We start from the raw sequence: 15,250 nt of genomic DNA, 5'->3' as shown, positions 1-15,250 counted from the left end.
TTTTTAATGAAGCTAAAAAAAACCCTTAACTATATTGTGTATAGAAGAGAATTATTTCCTTTTAAAGGACATATAAAAATGAGGAAAGTATGCAAAAAGATCCCCTCCTTCCAAGGCTCAGGGATCATTGCAGAAGAGGGGGCAGAAAGAATGTAAGCACCAGATACAGCGGATGAATACAGGGAATCAGTATCCTCTAGACACACGGTGCAGCTATACATATGAACGATAGTGATTGTGACAGCATGCACAAACCACATGTGAGCTCAACCCAGACCAAATCCCAGTATAGAGAGGGGATGTGATGTGGATGTCCTGTACACTGTGAATATGTGCTGCTTTCATTGGTTGATGAATAAAACAGCTTTGGCCTACAGCAGGGCAGACTATAGCTAGGTGGGAAATCCAAGCAGAGATACAGGTGAAGGGCAGGGTGGGAAAGAGATGCCAGGGGCCGCCAGAGCAACAAGATGTCCTAGAGAACAGGCAACACCATGAAGTCATGTGGCGAAACACAGATGATTAGAAATGGGTTAATTTAAATGTAAGAGCTAGTCAGTGATAGGCTTGAGCCATTGACCAAGCAATAATTAATATTAAGCCTCTGAATGATTATTTTATAAGCGGCTGCGGGGACCAGCAGGCAGGAGGAAAGCTGGTCAAGTGGGACCAGGTGAGACAGAGAGAAAAGCATCAGACTACATGGATATCGACATAAACTTCCACCCCTAGCTGAGGAACTACTGGCAACTGGTGGACAGAGAATCAGTCTTCTCTGAGCATTGTTGCCTCTGGGTAAGTTGACCATGCCCCAAGGGATGATCACACACCTAAAAATATATGGGTAGAAAAAAAAAGACTTCAAAAAAAAAAAAAAAGAGAGAGAGAGAGAGAGACAGAAATTTAGGTGGGGGAAAGGAGGGATACCTGGGAGGGGTTGGGTAGGGGTCAAATATGATCAAAATGCATTGTGTGAAATTATGTAAACATATTTTAAGTTACTATAATTTACTAAACCAGCATATCCCTAACTACATTCTAAACATTTGTCCCACAGGTAAGTGTAGTTCTCATCTCTCACAAGGAGATGTCTCTGCGACATCAGAGACCATTACAGAAAACCACAACCAATCAAAGGCAGAGCTGTGGAGCCCAATATCAATGGACACATCTTTAAGACAACTCCTGTATCTAAGGCTTAGGGAACATTACGGAAAAAGGGGCAGAAAACCGTAAGGAGCCAGAGGATAGAGGAACTTGCTATGATATTGTGTTTAATAAAGTCTCACTAACATGAGTGCTTAAACATCAGCTAACGACGGTAACAACAGACATGCCAAAGTGGATGGTGAAAGACCACAAGGCCTCACTCCCACACAGAGGACTGCAAACAACTAACAAACGCTGAGAGGGGGAGACATGGTCTTTCTCATAAAAAGAGCGCACTAACTGGCTATCCAATACCAAATGGTCATCTCTGAATTAGTAATACACAGACTGAGCTGGCTATATTTAGGAATATACACATACACGCGAGTTAACAACAATTAGTGAAAAATGATGCTATGAATTTGAAAGTGTGTTTGTGGGGAAGGGTGCACAGGAAGGTTTGAAGGAAGGAAGGCGAAAGGAATAATGATGCAATCATAACATAATCTCAAAAATAAATTTTTAAAAATACTATAAAGCGATAGAGATTAACATTTATATATGTGTGCACACACACAAACACAATATTAGACTTATAAAAATATAAAGTAAGATGCTGGGAGATGATGGTACATGCCTTTAATCCTAGCACTCAAGAGGCAGGCGAATCTCTGAGTTCGAGGCCAGCCTGGTCCAGGATACATGGCGCTACATAGAGAAACACTATCTCGAAAAACCAAACCAACCAACTAATCAATCAACCAACCAATCAAACAACCAAACAACAAAAAACCCGAACCCAAACCAAACCAAAGCAATGCACATACACACAGGCAGGATAAGGCTCAAGTGGTAGAACTCAGGTACCACAGGCTCTGAGTTCCAGCACAGCACTGTAAGAAAAGGAGGAAAAAGAGGAGGAAGGGAGTAAAATAAATTATTAAACACTGTTTTTTAGGAGCATATATATTTGTTTGGTAAATATATATTTATATATATACATATATACGCATACATATATATATATATCAAATTAAGTACAAGGTTAGCAGATGGAATTAATAAAGATCAGAGCATAATTGATTATGGAATACTCCTTGTTAGATTATATGTGAACTAAAACTTAATAAATTAAGAGTGACTGGTTCTTACAATAAAACTAAGCAGAAATAAAATAGAAACTGGAAGCTATGAAGAAAAATCAATAAAACAAGAATTAAGATGTTGAAATGATAAAATAAAATTTCAGATAGATTAGTTTAGAGAGACGATTCAAAAGCAGAAATAAACCTGGTGGCATTAGACTGAGAGCACAGAAGTCGGAGGGTTGTCGGGGAGTATTATCAACCGTTACAGTCCTAGCTCTAGACACATTCAATATACCAACATGGAATTATGAAGACATGAAAAATCTGAAGATGGACTTCTAGCTAATAAGAAGACTGACTAGGTAACCAAAACTGTGCTATCAAAAGGAAAGCCCAGGATATTCACTGTCTTCATTCCGAATTGCATCAAATATTTAAAAGTAAACTAATGCTAATCCTTCAAAAAAATTAGAGAGTTTTTCTAAACTCTCAACAAAACAGCATTACCTTGATACCAAAGCCAAACATAGGAGAATATCACTAATAAACATAGGAACAAAATTTCTGGACAAAATATTGCAATCCAAGTTCAAGGTTATAGTTACCACAATCATAGAAGTACCTTGGGAAGTGGGGGTAGCTCAACATGCACACATTCATAGATAGGATATATCATTTTAATAGACAAAAGGACAAATACCACCATATGACCTTCTCATTAGATGAGGAAAAAGACATCTGACAAAATTCAAGTTCTTGTCAAAATAGACATGGAAAGAATGTACCACAACACAGTAAAGCACATATATGGTAAAGCCAGAGCTAGTATTATGCATGACAGAAAACTGAAAGTCTTTCTAGTACCATCTGGAAGAACATGAGGTTTCCCTTCTTGCCACATTTATTCAGCACTGTACTAAAAGTCCTTGTCCTGACATTTAGTCATTTAGTCAGGACAAAGACACAAAAGATATCCAGAGACATATGAAAGGAAGAACTGAGGTTGTTTGTCTTTGCTAAGAACAGAAACTTATACATAGAAAACTCTACCACCACTAACAAAACAAAAACCCTAGAAAGTAAGTTTAAAAAAAATTTAAAATTGCAAGATACAAAATCAACACACAGAAATCTGTAGTATGGCTGAAAGGGACATAGAGGCAGAGTTTGCCTGCCTAGCATGTGCAAAGTCCTGGGTTCTATTCTAACACAATGAAAAGAAAAACATCTGTGATGTTTCCATATGCTAACAATGATCTATAAAAACGGAAGGAAGGAAACAATAAAGAAACTTTTTATTGACTGGAGAGACAACTTATAGATCTGGAAGGAAAAAGCTGCACCCACTAAGGGTTTAATAATCAAAATATATTCCCAAGACAACAAAATAAAAGTGGAAAAAGGGAAAGGGGGGGAAGGAAAGGAAACGAGAGGGAAAATTTAAAATGAAGAGAATAAAAAGAATTTGAGAAAGATAAAAAGAGGCAGAAAGAAATCAAGCAAACAATTGGAGGCCACCAAGAGAGACCCAGATGGGATACACAACCTTCAGAGAAGGAAACTGGGGAGATGGGAGATGAGGGTCGTGGCATCAAGGTGAGAGACGTAGGTCCCAGCCCCTGCTTCAGAGTCCTGGTTGACAGTCTGGATCTCTAGCAGGCTCAGAACACAAACTGGGGATTGGGCAGGCATACAACTAGGACTTCCGGTAGGTAGTCAGTAGGTGGGATGTCATAAAAGTATCAGTGAGGTTCCCAGCAGCCTGGGTGAAAGTGCCAGGAACAAATGTTCAATCTTCGAAGCCCCGAGGCCATCCCTTAACCAAGCTATTTTAACTATTTACCAAAATGTGGTTTGTGTTCACCCACTATTTTCCAGTGACCACAGGAAAGAACACAAGTATGCCAATGTCTGTGGTTAGGTAGCAGATAAGCTGAACAACTACTATGCCTAACCTCTAATTGCACAACCACCTTACCACAACCCTAAGATCTTAACACCATAAAGAGTTCTTCTACTTAACACAGAAGCAGTGTTCTACCTACAGAGATGTCAAACATCTAAATAATAATAATAATAATAATAAAAATAAAACTTAGGTGTAGCAATTTAGTTTGTCTTTTAGATTAGCTTAAAAATGGCAAACATCAAACTAGTAGCATTGTAAATTTCTCAACATAAAAACTTAATGCTAATAGTCGGGCGGTGGTGGCCTTAATTCCAGTCACTCGGGAGGTGGAGGGAGAGGCAGGCCGATCTCTGTGAGTACAAAGCCAGTCTGGTCTACAGAGCTAGTTCCAGGACAGCCTCCAAAGTTAGAGACAAACTAACAAACAAACAAACAAACAAAAACTAAAAAAGAAACCTTAATTCTAAATAATAACACATATAAAGTCTTAATAGAGACTGAACAGAAAAACTTCGTTTTATTACTTAACATTCAATGGTGAATGAGAAGATGTTCCTCAAGAAAAATGGGTCACACAACTTAGTTATAAAATATAAAGGAACATCAAAGTCTGCAACAGAGAGAAAAGATGCAAGCTTCTTCTGGCACAAGACAATGCCTTTTCAAAGTTATTCGATGGAATCTTGCCATCTATAAAGAGAACTTTAAGTCTTCAACCCATTCAGCCCATAATCATGATTGCTCAGTGACTTCTAAGGCAGGGCGCTACTAAGTTAAACAACAGAGTCAAAATCGAATTGGTCTTGGGGGAAGCATGGCATTCTTCACAAAAACTTGTGATTTCTAGTAATTTCAGCAGGCTCTCAAAGCACATGAGAGAGGCTCAGAATAATCCTCGGACCTTAACCCTTACACAAGTAATCAAGTTTAAATTACAGGAATAAGGATTTGCCATTGAAAGGCCTACTTCCAAAGCTTTAGAGGTCTTTCTGTGTTTCTTTTATGAGAACCTGCAATCTCCTTTCCATTAGTCTCCTTTTCACACAGATTAAGCTAAACTGTAACTGTAAGAAACTTTCTCTGGGCTGGAGACATGGCTGTGCAGGTGAAGACACTTGTCGCATGGGCCTGGTGAGCTGAGTCTGATCTCCAGGACTCATGGAGGGGTGGAAGGAGAGAAAAGATACCACAGAGTTATTCCTTGACCTCCACATGCATACTGTGGCACATGTACTCATGCATACATTTCATGCACATGTGTATGCACAAAAACAAGCAAATAATAAGTAATTTATAAAATTTAAAGCATTTTCCATGACTTTGCTGATACTGTCTCCTTAGTCTAGAAAGTTATCCAATCTATTCCCCAAGATGCCTGCAAGATGCTTAGATTCATAAAGCCTAACTTTGGGTAAGTCTGTGAAGGTATTTACAGAGTCATAACTGAAGTAGAAGGCCCAGATGGATAGCAAGAAGGAGGAAGCCAGCCATGACAATGCTAACATTTCCTCTTTGCTCCCTGAAAATAGCTTCCCTCTGTTGCAACCTGTTCTGTTTCTATACTCCAAAAACAATGCAGATGGCAACTACAGACTGAATCCTCTGAAACCATAAGCAAAAATAAATCTTCCCTCCTCTTAAATAGTTTCCCTGAGGTATAGGTTCAATCTGCAGTTGTCACAGAGGAAGCAAAGATGTGACTGCCTCACTGATAAAAAGTACCAAGTCATGTGGTTAACACAGATAAGAATTATGGGCTAATATAAGTTATAAGAGTTAATAAGAAACCTGAGCCAACAAGTTTTTAATTAATGTAGACCTCTGTGTGTTTTGCTGGGGCTAAATGGTACAGGACAGGGCGTGACAGAAACCTCTGTCAACAGGCTGGCCTGACAGCAGAGGCCTGAAATCTCAGCACTGTGGTTAGAGCAGGTGGATCAAGAAACAAGTCTGCAGGAGTTGCATGGGGAGTCTGAAGTACCCTAGACCACAAATCAAGTTTCTGCCAAACAAACCAAAACCAAGAGAGACTTGGAATAAAGATGAGTTAGTATCTGCCCATTCACATGTTACTTTCAGTAAGCACTTCCAGAGTTATCTGCTCCACTCGCCTTTGTCTTCTAACAATACCCTTAAGTACACTTCATTCTTATCACTCTCATTAGCACAGTAACAAAGCTTTACCCCAACTCTTTTCTAAACTGAAAGATGAAGCCTTGTGATAGGAAGAAGTGTCACACAACAGCCCCTAAGACTCCTACCGCCCCTGCAGCAGGCTACCACTGCTCGAAAACCACGAGATAAATTCTGTCAAAGTCCTGAGGCCTCCTGGAAGAGACTTCCCAGTCAACCCTCTTCCGAGACCATAGCCCCAGTGGACTCCTGATACGCGGTCTTTTAATACGTGAAACAGAAAACAGCCATCCATCATGTTGGGGTTAAAGGTGTGCCCACCATGCGGGCTGTTTTTATGATTCTTAATGTAGATTTGAGTTGGTCTGTAAAGTCACCAGATCCAGGGTCTCACATGTGCTGTAGACATCCAGTGACCACTGACTCCCCCTGTCCTAACATAGATTCTTAGAGTCAGTCTTACGGTTGTTACACTGGAGCTCTGCTGCAGTGGTAGGCGGAGGGAAGAAAGCGTAGGAAGGGAGCATCACCTGGCCTTTCCTTGTGTAAGGAGCCACCTGGAGAAATCGCCATTACGAGATGGCACAGGTGATCCTACAGCTTGGAGGTAAACAAGTCTATATTTGGCATAGCCACGTGGGGTTGAGTGCCCTTGCCTGCACATGCGTAACTGAGCCTTGGTTCCCTAGCCTATCCCGAACCCCCGGGCACCAGCAGAATGGTATTCACCAATCAGGACAGTTTCCGAGTCCCTCCACCCTTTAAAAGCAGCTGCCTCTGGGCCTTTCTCTTTCTCTTGCTTTTTCCCTCTCGCCTTCTCCTGTTCTCCCTTTCTCGCCCTCTCTCGTCCCCCATTCCCCCTTCAACCGAGTGCTCCAATAAAGTTGTGATTTGGGAAGAATTCTCGATTTTGTGGTCGTCCCTGCTTGCTGGTCAAGAGGTACGTCTCACACTTGTGTCATCTTTTAGTGGGACCGCGTTCCTGCACTGTGACCTTCCAAGTGTTTCACAGTTCTTCACAGGTCTCTGGTGTAGGAGGGTCATCTGTCTATGTGTTACTTTCATTGGTTAATAAAGAGACTGCCTTGGCCTTTTAATAGGGCAGAAAATTAGGTGTGCAGAGTAGACAGAACAGAATGCTGGGAAGAAGGCAATGAGGAAGACGCCATGATTCCCCTTCCCGAGACGGACGCTGGCTAGACTCATGCCAGTAAGCCACAACCTTGTGGTAAAATACAGATTATTAGAAATGGGTTGATCAAGATGTGAGAATTAGCTAATAAGAGGCTAGAACTAACGGGCCAGGCAGTGTTTAAATGAATACAGTTTCTGAGTGATTATCTCAGGTAAAGCTAGCCACGAGCAGGGCCGCAGCCCGCTACTCCTATCATTACAGGTCTCATTATGTGAGACAAGAGTCTGGAGGGAGCTGGATTTGAGGTAATTTTCCCTCCCGTACGCTGGATGAAGCTCTTAGAAAGGCTTTCTTAGTAGTGGACTGCCCTTAGTTATGGGAGATGCTTCCAGCCTGTTTCAGAATGGTTACTTTCCCCTTTTATTGCCAGAAATGGGAAGATTTTTCTTGGCTGGTCACTGTCAGAGCTGTGGGGTTTCTGGAAGTAATAGTTTCAAAACTGTGAGAGCCTCCACAGACCGCAGGCCCTGAGTTTCTTGCTTTCAGGTGGTCTACACTCGGCCCCAGCAGTCTCTCGGCATCACCTTTCAGCTGCTGCTGTTAGCTTATGCTTGGTTCACTGTTCCTACTAAACACACCTCTGCTGTAGTTCTCTGTATGTGCCCTCTGCTCAGTCTAAGAATGGTGGTTTGCTCTGCTCTTAGTTCTCAGCTGAATGCCACAAAAATTATTCATTTTTAATGTGGTTTGTTTTTAATCTTACAGAGGGCGGTGATGATTTCCAAGCTCTTTATATTATCGGAGCTGGGTTTGTAAATCCGAATTTTTATCTGTGGGAAAAATGCATTTTTTTCAGCGGAGTTTCATAGTACTCATATAGTTTACTTAGACCTGATTAATACACTTCCTCAGGGCACAGCACAGTGACTAAAACTTAGCAAACGTCCTGCCCTTCCACTGGAGTTTAGCACTGAACATGCAACGGACAAAGTCTGTCTTAGAATTTCCTTCAGGGCAACATTAGGAACCAGGACTGAAATATGAAAGGGGGATTGCATCACTTTTTTGTTGTTTCATAGCAAACCACACTAACTTAGTACTTTAAAACAATGTACCTTATCTGGGTTAGGAGTCCGGATTAAAACAAATCAACCATATGTTGTTTACAAAAGGTACACTTAACATTCAAAATACACTGAACTAGGCAAGTGCTCCACTGTGCTAAAGCCACAATCCATAACAAACCGAAAGTAGCAAGTATTGTGCAGCCATTAAAACCACATCGGCATTCTACCACAGAGAGCTCCGTAAGCGCTAAGTCAAGAATCCAGACACAAAGGCCACTTGCTATATAATTCCATTTATATGGAAACGTCACAGAAGACAGCTTTGTAAAAGCAGAAAATAGGAGAGTGTCTACCAGGGACAGAAGGCGAAGGAGAGAGTGACTGCTAAGGGCCGTGAGGATTTCTGTGACTAGACAGCGGTGACGGCTCACGATTTGTGAATGTATGAGTGACTGCTGAGTTCTAGACTTTATTTTTCAGATTTATTTTACTGTATGTTTTTCCTGAGTATAGTCTATAAATCAGGTAGGGTCTAGTGTTCACAGAGATCAGCAGGCATCGGATCCTCTGGGGCTGGAGTTACAGATGCTGTGAGCTACCATGTGGGTGCTGGGCGCTGAACCCAAGTCCTCTGCAAGAACAAGAGATGCCCTGAACCACCAAGATACATCCCCAGCCTCAAAGTTTTGTTTATTTATTTTCATGGTTACGTGTCTGTACCTGTACGAGTTTATGTGCAGGCCCCACATCCACACAGGTGCCTGCAGAGGCCGGAGAGCATCATGCTCTCCTGCTCAAAGTGCTGGGAACGGTCTTTTGAGAGAGCAGTAAGCACTCTTAACCACTAAGCTGTCTCTCCAGCCCAGAGTGCTATACTTCAAAAGTGAATTCTATGATTGGGACTTACACTGCAAAAGAAACTTTTTATTTATTTATTTAGAGACAGAGTTTCTCTGTGTATCCCAGGCTGTCCTGGAACTCACACTGTAGACCAGGCTGGCCTCAAACTCAGAGATCCACCTGCCTCTGCCTCCTGAGTGCTGGGATTAAAGGTGTTCACCGCTACCACCCAGCTGTGAACAAACTTTTTAAAACGAACTTTTTAAAAAGAAGATTTGATTAGTTACTTTATTCAGCTGTGATCAAAATAGCTGCGCGGATACCTAAGCTGTTAAAAAGAAGAATTATTCTGGCTTCTAATTTATAGTTTGAGAGGGTGCGATCCGAGCCTGCTCGGCCTCCTGCGCTTGGGCAGAACATCACGGCAACAGAAACATGTGGAATGAGGGCTGAGAGGAAACAAGAGACAGGGAGAGAGGAGCCTACCAGGCCCCACCTCCTAATGTTTCCAAAACCTACAACTGCATCTCTGACTGGAGCCCAAGTGTTCCAGACATGTGCCTTTGGGGGAATTTCACATTAGGATCATGACATTCCACTCCTAGTCCTCAAAGACGCAAGGCCACGGCATAACACAAAATGCAATTAGCTCATCCCCAAGGGACTGCAGAGGCTTAACAGTTTCAACATTGTTCAAAAATTTAAATTCAAAATTTCCCCTGAGAGTCAGGGCAAACTCTTAGCTACAAGTGCCTACACGAATGGTAAAAAACTAAGTTACATCCTATCAACATACATAACATCGAGTTAAAATTCATACTGCAAATGGAAGGAAAGATGTGACTCAAACAGGACGGAATTTAATGTAGCAAGGCAAACGTTAAATTCTGCAGTTCCATGTCCTACACCTGGGGACACAAAGTGTCAGGATGTAAGCTCCAAAGGTTTCAGGCACTCCCACCCGATGTCCTAGTGGTTTGCAGCCTATATGGGATCTCGCCTGAGCTGGTTAAAACCACGTGGCTGGCTATCTTTGACAAGTATTTTTGTTCTTTGAGTCCCCTAACATCCTGGGGCTTCCCCTGCAGCTTAGATTTCACACTCTGACCTCCACATGCCTCCTCCTCAGAGACCACCTAAGGGGTCCAACTCTATTCACGCCAGCCTCACTTTCCAGGACTTATTTCAAAGACAAGTGGGTGGAAGAGGCCAGATGTGGTGACTCACGCCTGTAAGCCTAGAATCCAGGATGTAAAGGCAAGGGGACCACAAATTCAAGATCAACTTGGGCAAGAACCTGTCTCAAAGGATGTAGTGGGGCTTAAGGGAGACAACTACTTGCCTAGCACACACAAGTGCCCGGGCTCAGTTACCAGTACCACAGAAAACAAAAGCAAAACAGAAACAAAAACAAACAAAGCCAAGCATGAAAGCATTCATGATACTGAACCTTGCATTCTGTTTGCCTACAATTTGAGGATCCAATCAGCAAATGAAGCCATGGTCTGCTGCAAACTCAGCAGTAGTGCTCCCTTGTGCCCTGAGAGCAGTGGTCTCTGAGGCGCTGTGTGGTGAGCAGAGAGGACACTTTCTTAGGTAGCCTTTTCTTGGGAAGTGTGCTGTCTTCTCAAGTTTTTCAGATGAGTTGAAATTTCTACTTCTGGAAACCTAGCTAATTCTCGGCTAGTTTACAGTGGGAAGCAATAGTCTTCTTTCTGGTTGGGCGGTGGTAGCCTACACCTTTAATCCCAGCCCTCAGGAGGCAGAGGCAAGTGGATCTCTGTGAGTTCAAAGCCAGCCTGGTCTACAAAGTGAGAGCCAGGGCTACACAGAGAAATCCTGTCTTGAAAAACCTCCCTACCCTCCCCCACTCCAAAATAAAAAGAAAAAGGGGGAAAAGGGACTTTCAGGGCTAGAAAGATGACTCAGTGGTTAAGAGCACTGGCTGCTCTTCCAGAGGACCCAGGTTCAATTCCCAGTACTCACATGGCAACTCACAACTGTCTGTAACTCCAGTTCCAGGGGATCTGACACCCTCACACCAATGCTCATAAAGTAAAGTTAAATAAAGGATTTAAAAATATTTTTTAAAAAAGGTCCTTCTTTCCATGAATTTAAACGTGTCCATTTTCTGGCCAAACTGAATATTTCTCAAATCTTTCTACCATACTTTTTGCTCGCAATTCTCAATGTAAACCTCTCACTGTAAAGCCTCCAAGAATAAAAATGCCATAGCCTAAAAACAATTCTGTCATGAAATTTCTTCTACCAAATTCATTTCTCCATTACTGTCACAGTCAGACATAAGTCTCAGAACAATCTGTAAGGTCTCTAGTCTAATTCCCAGCCCAGCTGCTACAGCCCTTCCCCGTTTCTATTAGATATTCCCATTCCCGTCTTCTAACCCCACTGGAACTGTCCACTGAGCTACTTCCAAATGTCTCCTACAAAAACAACTTCAGAGGATAAAGACGCGTATGATCAGATTCGGTCCAAGCAATTACCTGGTCCTCTGCTACTACTTTTCTACATTAGCTATTTTTATGAAGCTAGTGTTAAAATATTTGAGAGAATTTAAAGGAGAGAATTTGGCTCATGATTTCATAGGCTGCCTGCTTTAATGTGCTTGGGCAGAGCCTAAGGCAGCGGGAGGTGGGTCTTTCAAGGCAGGCTGGGAAGAGCAAGAGAAAGAAGCCCAAGGTAAGATAGTGCCTGCCCTGTGTAACTACCTTTCTCCAGCTAAGCCCCACCTCCCAAAGTTCCCAGAAGCTCTGAAAATAGTCCACAGACTGAAAACGAGTGCTCGACACAGCGGGGTCCTTCTAGTCAAACTGCAGCAGGAGAGTGAAGATATTACAGAAAATTTAAAGGGAAAAGTAGTCAGGCTTCTATAACTTCAAAAATTCAAGGGTTTGACAAAAAAACTATTATTGATCCAAGAGAGTAGCTAAGAGTACAGGAACTAGCTTAGGTTTATGAATTGAGGCATATTTTTTTTCTCCTGACAGAATATTACATGTTTAAGACACAATCAACTGTTATGAAGATGACACCATAATCTCAAAGTTTATTAAATTTCACTTTATACACCTAAGATGAATTAATTCTTAGCATTTAGCCCCCTACACAGAAAAAGATAACATACTGTGAGCTTTTTGAGATCAACCGTACAACTACATGACATGAAAATATATTTAAAAGTAGAGTTTGCAAGGGGAGTAAAATTTTAATCAATATGTATAAATTACATATTAGTTTTGATTTTTATTTATTTGGGAAATGTTATTATGTTTGTCAGCTTGCCTAGGCCACAGGAAGCCCTGGCATCTCTGCGTGCTTCTGAGATGCTGTATCCCAGAAATTAGCATTTCAGTGTTAACCATGGTAATGCAGAAGGCCTTCCTAAAAAGGTGGACACATGGCTTTCAACTACAGTACAAGCCATTTCCCTCTCTGTTCCATTTCTATGGAAAACTCTAATACTTTTACTATAACCTTACAATGTGTGATGTTTTTAGAATTCTTTTCAGTGATTAGGAAATAAGGGGACAGTACATTAAAAAGTATATTTATGGTAAAAGTAGCAGTGTTAATGTTAGTCAAACAACCTTGTAAAAAAATAAATAAAAATTGCTTAGAAACAGACAGTTCTTGCTGGGCGGTGATGGTGTATGACTTTAGTTCCAGCACTTGGGAGGCAGACACAGGTGGATCTCTCAGTTCAAGGCCAGGCTGGTCTACAGAGAAAGCTCGAGGACGCCCAAGGCTGCACAGAGAACCTGTCTCAAAAAACAACCCCCCCAAAACAGAATTTTATAAAAATACAGAATGTTTTTAACTATGGCTAAGATAAAAACTATTAGTGATCATATCATCAGCCTGTCTGCAGCAGAATGCAGCTAAGCATTGGTGCAGCCAATGGAATAACCCAGCCACCGCCTCCCACGGAAAACTAATCGTATTGTTCTCACAGCTACTGACTGCTCCATGGTTTACAAAGCTATCAGATACGATTAAAACTGAACCATGAGACAGAAGACCAGAATAATACCTTATCAGGTGTGTCAATCATGTTACAGCTATGGAATGATGTTTAGTATCAGAATGTTAATAATATTCTGAAAAGCTGTCATCAATAGATATTATAATCTCTAATGAAAACAATTTTATTTTCTCTGGCCATTTAAAAATTTTTAATACCATGCCTTCAATTCTTTTTCATATTTTGCTTTATTAAGCATCTGCTTGTCTCCTGTGTCTGTCATACCAGGTTTCATGACGTAGGAGACTGTTGGGAGTATAAACTACAAATCTGACCCACTTGAAAATGGGGCATGTCAACTTGTACAAACAAGTCTCAGGATTCAGTATAGACTATAACATCTAAAAGCTATTTTTTCTTGTTACTTATTAATACTGAAACACCATCTGTTTTAATGGATAGGATGTATTATTTTGCACATTTTTTTAATTTTTTATTTTATTTATTTATCTTGTTTTTTCGAGACAGGGTTTCGCTGTAGTTTTAGAGCCCGTCCTGGAACTAGCTCTTGTAGACCAGGCTGGCCTCACAGAGATCCACCTGCCTCTGCCTTCTGAGTGTTGCACACTTTTTTAAAATAAATTTAGGATTTACTGATTTCTGGTTATGTGCATGTGTGGCTGTGTGCAGAGGGCTGGAAGTGGACGGGGCTGTAAGCTTCCAGGCACGAGTGCTGGGAGCCAGCCCCTGCCCTCTGCAAAGCTGTGCATGCTCTTACAGGAAAGGGAAAGCAATACAGGTATTGCAGTATTGTTGGGTTAGCCAATTTTAGTAAGGCACATGACGGTGCCACACAATAAAAGATACATCAGGTTCCTAGGCAAAAAGATCTAAATCCCTTCCAGATAAACACTGTAATAAAGCTTACAATGCAAATTTTTGTCATATTTGGGCTGACATTTTACCATTTGAAAAAAATACTTTCTTAAAACATAATTTACAACTAAAAGGTACATTCATGTTAAGTTTAATGTGTTTGGACAAAACGCACCTAAGAAATTCCCACCATAAGTACATATAACATTTAGGACCCCCAACTCCAGTTGCTTTCCCCATCATAAGTTTCTACAGTGAAGCCCGAATCCCCACTATGTGATTGTGTGATTGTGTTTTGTGTCTCAGAATGTGATTGTGTCTTTAGACACTCAGTAACTTACACTGAGTTCTACAGGGAGGCTCCTACTCAATTTAACTAATATTTCATAAAAAGAAGAAATTTAAAAATTTAGGAATGCTAGGTATACTAAAGCACAAAATAAGCTCTTTGTAAGAACTCAGCAAAAAGGTGGCCACCACAAGTCTAGGACAGACATTTCTAAAGAAAATATAACGCCCAATATCTAATCTCGGTTTCAAACCTCCCAAGAAGAAGAAAATAAACTCTCTTCTGCTTAAGTCAGCTCCACCTGTGATATTTTGTATTCAAGCTGGAAAGTAATACGTTACTCTGTGTAGTCAGTTCCACTATTAGAAAAGGGTTCTACAAATTATGGATTACATCCCTGTGCCAACTACAGAGGAGAGGTCTAAAAACTGGTGCCTGCTCCTGCCCACCCTGAGCCCCAGGGACACAAGTGATGCACAGATGCAGACAAAGCATTCAGAGACATAAAATAACTCTAAAACAGTTACTAAAATACACACAAGACAGAACAAAAAGGAAATAATTGTGTGTCAGTACAAAGGAAGAAAGAAAAGAAAGGAAAGAAAGGAAAAGAAAAGAAAGGAAGGAAGGAAGAAAGGAGAAAGAAAGAAGGAACGAATGAACCACCAATGACGGAGCAAATAGCGAGGGGAAAGACAGAACCAAGGAAGTGGAAAAAGGGCTGAAGTAACCGGGAATGGTGACACACACCTTTAATCCCAGCCTAAAGAGGCAGAGACAGG

General features: G+C 41.2%; 1 protein-coding gene across 2 annotated transcripts in view; it reads right to left on the bottom strand.

Moving 5' to 3' along the window:
- Positions 1 to 15,250, bottom strand: part of Brip1 (BRCA1 interacting DNA helicase 1) — a 126,564-nt gene that overhangs the window by 47,374 nt on the left and 63,940 nt on the right. The gene's annotated exons all lie outside the window — the stretch shown is intronic.

The sequence above is a fragment of the Myodes glareolus genome, chromosome 9 (assembly GCF_982192425.1).
Source record: "Myodes glareolus chromosome 9, mMyoGla1.1, whole genome shotgun sequence".
NCBI lineage: Eukaryota > Metazoa > Chordata > Mammalia > Rodentia > Cricetidae > Myodes > Myodes glareolus.
Note: the sequence above shows the minus strand (reverse complement) of the source record. Positions and strands in the feature narration are given on the sequence as shown.